Genomic DNA, 7,450 nt, shown 5'->3' with positions numbered 1-7,450 from the left:
AAGTTCTCAGCCTCGTATGAATAAAAAATCCTAAGCACATTCTATCTCTCGTCCTTCTTAGGAAGGTTCTCGGTGTGTGACGTCTGTCGCGTCTGGAACAGAACACACACGTAATCTTAGAATTCATCGACTCGCTTAAACAGGCAAGGTATTCCGTGTACAAATGTGAAACTGGCATCAGAGTCTTCTCGAACGGTAGTACCACATTCCGATTTTACTGTTATGTGAGGTAACAAATTAATAAGATGATCACGCACAGTTTATGGAAATGCATTTTCTGTCGGGGTTATCGAATTTTCAACACACGAGGAAATTTTTTGTTGTTGACGTTGGGTGAACATGTTATCTTAAGAATATCTCACATTTCCATCTACTCCAAAGCAAAACTCGGTCAGAGTTTTCTAACGTGAGGTGATTTTGGTTAAATATGACGCATAATGGTTCGCTCCCGCGTGCGGTTTCGTGACGAGAAACAGATCGCTGGGTTTGTAATAAATCAGTTATTAATATTTCTGTTCCTCCAGCTTATTTGTGACATCTCAAAAGATAAGATTTATGCTCTGAGAAAACATGATGAGTAACATCTGAAAATGTCGGTGACACATTTGTCTGGTGTATGACTCGTATATCACTCTGAAAACTTTGCTCTGCTAAATAGCACAAAAATAATTTCATTTTCGCTTCGTGTGGAGGTCGTCCCCTTGTGTGGAGATCGTCCCCTTTTCCTTCATGGTTTTCGGGAAAGAAGTTCGTCAGACAATGTTTTTTATTCTTAAACCTTTACAAACTTCTACAATTTCTCTCTTCATTATTTATTCGGGTTACATACATGTTTTTTTGCCTTCAGAGCAACATCAACTCGATCATTTTTACTAAAAAAACTCGACAAAACTTTACCTCAACAGAACTTAGAAATATGCTACAAAGCTCGCTTCAAAAAACGAATAATGTTCTCCGCTTGTGAGAAGCTCTCTAGGTTTATTCACTGGAGAATATTCTTTGCGTTGAGCAACTTCCCTCTCCCTTTTACTCGGGCTAAGAACATTCTCAGTGTACTCTCCGACTCGCTTTATTCATGCGAGCCTTCCGATAATAAAGTACATACTCCGTTTTACTCATACGACCCAAGAAGTGAGGTGGTTCTCTGCATAATCAGAGAGGAAAAGAACATACGGAAAAGAGGGGACAGGATGGTAGGACGTGTGTTAAGACATTAGGGAATAACTTCCACGGTACTAGAGGGAACAGTGCAGGATAAGAACTATAGGGGATGGCAGAGGTTGGATTACATCCGACAGTCAATCGAAGACGTTGGGTGTAAGTTCCACTCCGAGATGAAGAGGTTCGTACAACAGAGGAATTCGTGGCCCTCCGCACTAAAAAATAAAAAAAAAGAAACAGATTTCTGTGGCGAGTGAATCAAACAGTCTAACTTTCTGATCTTCATTGCATTTTTATTTTTATTTTATTTTATTTTTTGTATGCTGTGTGTCTGCTAACTGTGAATTACGGAAGGCAGTCTATTAAAAGCGACTAATGAAGGAAAGAAACTTGAGAAGCAGTAAACGTATTTCCGAACCACTTCTGACACAATGCATCACTGCTGACGCAATTAACATCTTCCTGAACTTTCCCGGTATCTCTGTCGAACTCAAATTATAATATTTTTTGGAGGGGGGAGGGGGAAGTGCGCTAAATTATATGGAACCTGGATTTTGAATGACGCGGCACATGTGAGTACCAGAAGTAGCAAAACACAGTATAGATCCAAACATTGCTATGGCGGTAGCTACCTCTGCACCCAAACTCCGCAAGCCACCTTTCGGTATGTGGCGGAGGGTAGTTATCCTTCCGCTATGTTTTCCTCCTTTGCTGTTGCATTCACGAATGGCGCGTGAAAACATTCATTATGGCAAAGATCCGTAAGGCCTCTGATTTCTCTAGTGTTTTTCGTCGTGATCATTTCGCGAGAAGTACAGTGTGACAGTTATTGAACTACACGAAAAAAACGTAAATTAGTTTCAAACTACGCCGTGGACACACTTTATTCAACATGTAAACGTCACTACACATATTTGAATTTAGGGTATGACATGTTCGATGTGCGTGCAATCATTGGCGATGATGTGGCGCAGACGAATAGCGAAATTCTGCATGACCCGCTGAAGTGTCGGTACACCGATGCTGTCGATGACCTCCTGAATGGCTTTTTGCAGCTCAGCAATGGTTTTTGGGTCATTACTGTGCACCTTGTCTTTAATATATACCCACAAAAAGCAGTCGCATGTGTTCAGATCCGGAGAATACGGCGGCCAATCGAGGCCCATGCCAGTCATCTGGGTACCCCAGAACCAGAATGCGGTCCCCAAAGTGCTCCTCCAGGACACAAACACTCTCCTGTTTCGATGGGGTCGAGTTCCGTCTTACATAAACCACATCTTCTCGAAACCAGGGTCACTTTGGCTAATGGGGATGAAATCATCCTCCCAAACCTTCACGTACCTTCCGGTAGTCACCGTGCCATCAAGGAGTATCGCACCGATTACTTCTACATCTACATCCATAATCCGCAAGCCACCTGACGGTGTGTGGCGGATGGTACCTTGAGTACCTCTATCGGTTCTCCCTTCTATTCCAGTCTTGTATTGTTCGTGGAAAGAAGGATTGTCGGTATGCCTCTGTGTGGGCTCTAATCTCTCTGATTTTATCCTCATGGTCTCTTCGCGACATATACGTAGGAGGGAGCAAAATATTGCTTGACTCTTCGGTGAAGGTATGTTCTCGAAACTTGAACAAAAGCCCGTACCGAGCTACTGAGCGTCTCTCCTGCAGAGTCTTCCACTGGAGTTTATCTGTCATCTCCGTAACGCTTTCGCGATTACTAAATGATCCTGTAACGAAGCGCGCTGCTCTCCATTGGATCTTCTCTATCTCTTCTATCAGCCCTATCTTGTACGGATCCCATACTGGTGAGCAATATCCAAGAAGTGTGCGAACAAGTGTACTGTAGCCCATATCCTTTGTTTTCGGATTGCATTTCCTTAGGATTCTTCCAATGAATCTCAGTCTGTCATCTGCTTTACCGACGATTAATTTTATAACAATGAATCTCAGTCTGTCATCTGCTTTACCGACGATTAATTTTATATGTTCATTCCATTTTAAATCACTATGCCTACTTCCAAATAATTTATGGAATTAACTGCTTCCAGTTGCTGACCTGCTATATTGTAGCTGAATGATAAAGGTTCTTTCTTCCTATGTATTCGCAGCACATTACACTTGTCTACGTTGAGATTCAATTGCCATTCCCTGCACCATGCATCAATTCGTTGCAGATCCTCCTGCATTTCAGTACAGTTTTCCATTGTTACAACCTCTCGATATACTACAGCATCATCCGCAAAAAGCTTCAGTGAGCTTCCGATGTTATCCACAAGGTCATTTTATATATTGTGAATAGCAACGGTCCTACGACACTCCCCTGCGGCACACCTGAAATCACTCTTACTTCGGAAGACTTCTCTCCATTGAGAATGACATGCTGTGATCTGTTACCTAGGAACTCTTCAATCCAATCACACAATTGGTAGTCCGTATGCTCTTACTTTGTTCATTAAACGACTGACTGGACATTGTACACCACACCGTCGAGCGTGAAGAGATTTCTCGATCGCGGAATGCGGATTCTCAGCCTCCCAAATGCGCCAGTTTTGCCTATTGACGAACCCATTTTGAAATTTGTTGTAAGTAGGTTACTATGGGACGAAACTGCTGAGGTCATCGGTTCCTAAGCTTACACACTACTTATTGTAACTTACCCGGCGGCCAACAGTGCAGTTTGAACGTCCTAACGCAAACCGTTCAGAAGCTACGACGATTTTACTTCATATAGCTCAGTAATTCATGGACAATGACAGAAAGGGACTGGAGCAGACTGCAAGCAGGGGAAACGAAATTTCTCAGAGCAGTTAAGGGAAAAACAAGAATGGACAGAGTAAGGAATGTAGAGATTAGAAAGGACCTCAAACAAGAAAGTATGAGAGAAGAAATTGAAAGAAAGAGATTAAGGTGGTATGGGAATGTTAAGAAGATGCATGGGCAGAGACTCCCCAAAATTATGGAAGAGCTAAAGATGGATGGAAAAAGACCTAGAGGGCGCCCAAGAACACGGTGGAAAATGGGAGTGATAATATCTGTTGAAAGAAGAGGTGTGACCTGGAAGCAAGTGGAGGAAGAAAAAAAGTGGTGGGAGGACCGAGCCAAATGGAGAGGACTCGTCAGCACCCAGACCCGGTAATAGCTGGAGCGGGATTCGGATATAGATAGATAGCTCAGTAATTGTCACCCTGTACGTTGGTGAAAGTAATAAATTGTTATTGAAATTTCGAAGCAAACCTCTCCGTGATGCACAATGCCTCTCTTGTAGCGCCTGCCATTGGAGCCAGTTCAGCACCTCTGCCGCATGTTCTCGCCTATTTGCTCGCAGTACGTTGTATTTACTTACGTTCAGAGTCAGCTGCCAGTCCTCTACAGGTCGTCCCCCATTCTGCCGCCGTGGTATGGCATTGCAACCCTGTTATAGACACCAGCATCGTCCGCCAAAAGCCTCGTTGAGTTACCAAGTTATTCACTACATCATTTATGTATATTTTAAACAGTAACGGTCCTACAACGTTCCTCTGGTATACGAAATTACCTTTACTCCCATAGGTTTCACTTCTTTAAGAACAACGTGTTGAGTTCTACCTGCAAGGAAGTCTCGAATGAAGCGATAACTTTGTTGCGATACTCGGTAAGTTCGTGTTTCGTTCAGTATCCGACAGTGCGAAACTGAAAATAATCCGTTCCGGAAAACAGGAGACACGGCATCAGCCAGGGCGTCTTTTTCTATGGCGTCTCGTGTTTCACGGGCGGTGTGTCCCAGGTAAGTCTGTTGGCACCTTTGCTGTTGCGGAAAATATTAATAGTAACCTCAAACTTTTTGGAGATGATGCAGTTATCTGTAATGAAGTACTGTGTGAAAGAAGCTGTATAAATATTCAGTCAAACCTTGATAAGATTTCAAAGTGCTGCAAAGATTGGCAACTTGCTTTAAATGTTCAGAAATGTAAAATTAAATGTTTCACAGTACGAATAACGTAGTATCGTGCGACTATAATATCAGTGAGTCATAGTTGGAATCGGTCAACTCGTACAAATACCTTGGTGTAACACTTTGTACGGATATGAAGTGGAATGATCACATCAGCTCAGCCGTGGGTAAAGCAGGTGGTAAACTTAGGTTTGTTGGTAGAATATTCGGGAAATGCAATCAGTTTGTAAACATCATTGCTTACAAATCACTCTTGCGACCCTCCATAGAATACTATTGAGCTTTGTGGGAACTGTACAAAATAAAACTAACACGGAATACTGAAACTGTATAGAAACGGCCAGCACGAATGGTCACAGGTTTGTTTGATCCGTGGGACACAGATACTGAAGAAACTGAACTGACTGAGTCTTTAAGATAGACGCAAACTTTCCCGAGTAAACCCGCTAACACAGTTTAGAGAACCGGCTTTAAATGATAGTTGGTAATATCCCACAACACCATTCGTATCGCTCACATCGGGATCTTGAGGACGAGAGGTATTTGAGCAATCATTCCTCCCGCGCTCCTCACCTGAATGGAACGGGAGAAGACCCTAGTAACTGCTCAACGGGGCGTATCCTCTGCGATCGCTTTATAGATACAGAACGAGATGTATTTCGGCAAGATCCCTGTTTACTGAATCCATTTCGGCGGTTGGAGACACGATATTACTCTGTAACGCTGTTGCAGAGCGACAATTTCGTCCTGAAACTAGGCCCTGGGCATTCTACGCCATTCTCTGTCCCGGAGAAGCTAGTCCAGCAAAGCAGGCCATCCACTGTGCGGTTTGCAAAGCAGGAGGAAACTACGGTTTGGTGGGCTGTTTGGCGACATACCAGCCCTTGCTAAGGTGTCGCTATATCATACAGAGTAAGTAGCGTTATGAATGTTGCTGACAGCAACTATTCTTCTTCTCTTCAGAGGAATTTTGGACCATACGACCCATTCCGCCTCCCAACATTCTCATCTGTCTCTAGGACTTCCAACTCTCCTTCGAGCCACTGCTTGCAGTTGTAATTTTTTTTTAGCATTCTGCTACTTCCCAACCTATTTAAATGATGTTCTATTTCCTTCTACTATTTTTCTTTTTATCACTCGTATTACTTGTTTAAGCTGTATTGCTTCTTGTTTCATGTTGTAATGTAAGCGTACCTACTCTTTGATTTACGTGAGGAGTTACATCTCTGCTCTCCCTATACGATTTCGTCCTCTTTGGACATTACCCTTGTTTCATTCCTATAAAGAAGATCTGGTATAGCTGCAACTTTATGAAATCTGAGTTGTGTTTCTACTCTTGTTTTCATTCCAGAGTGTGATTAATTGTTCCGCACGTAGCTTCGGATCTGTTTAGTTTCATCTGTTTATAGTTGCATAGTTATAACTGGCATCGAAGCCTAAATAGGTAAAATAATAAAATTCTCTCGGGTTTCGTCAGCGTGACTGTTTAATAGTGTGCTACTGGGTGGTCAGCCAAGTTGTTGATTCCATTCTAAGCCAAAATTTCGACGACTGATCTAGTCATCTGCTTGAGGCGCAACACCTGGAGAAGAAACACTGTGCATAAAATGGACTCCGTTGATCGCCCACAAGCACTGCATTAATAAGAAACTAGTTACATTGACTTATTATGAAGAGCTAGTCTTCATCTGTATGCGCATTTTCCTATAAATGCCATTACTTTACTTTTACTTTTCCCGGTTAGAAAATTGTGGTCAGAGCAGTTCTCATGCTGTTTACGAATAGAGATCAGCCTGCTTTCTGTGTCGTCTACAGCTAAAAGATCGTCAGCGAAGATAATGCCTTGTTGTCTGTTTTTTCTCCTGTAGGTTTCAGCGGGGCGTCGCCTAGATACATCTTAAGAAGCTTAGGTGAAAGGCTGCATCTCTGTATGACACGTTAACTCGTAAATATTTTTTGGAGGTCAATCGCTATTTTGGTATGTTTTATACTGTTTTAATATTGGCCATGATAGGTCTATATTTCGGATACCAGTTTTCTTGAAGGATACGCCGTAGTTTTCTGTTCACTCGGTCGAAAGCCTTTTCGAAATCTATAAATGCCACAAGAGCAGCTAGACTGAATTCTCTGCCCCTTTCAATTATTAGTTTAATAGCAAGAATATTATCAGTACTTGAATTTTGTTTCGCTGATAACCTTTATCCTATGGTTTCCTCTCCTACAGTATAATTTGTGTAAGTAGGCTGTTTATGTTTTCTTATTGGCAACGTTACGTAGCGCACTGTATGAAAATCACAGGCTGTGCTGTGTGCAGTCTGTGGTTAGTTTGCATTGTTGTCTGCCATTGTAGTGTTG

The sequence above is a fragment of the Schistocerca piceifrons genome, chromosome 8, assembly GCF_021461385.2.
Source record: "Schistocerca piceifrons isolate TAMUIC-IGC-003096 chromosome 8, iqSchPice1.1, whole genome shotgun sequence".
NCBI classification, from domain to species: Eukaryota; Metazoa; Arthropoda; class Insecta; order Orthoptera; family Acrididae; genus Schistocerca; species Schistocerca piceifrons.
Note: the sequence above shows the minus strand (reverse complement) of the source record.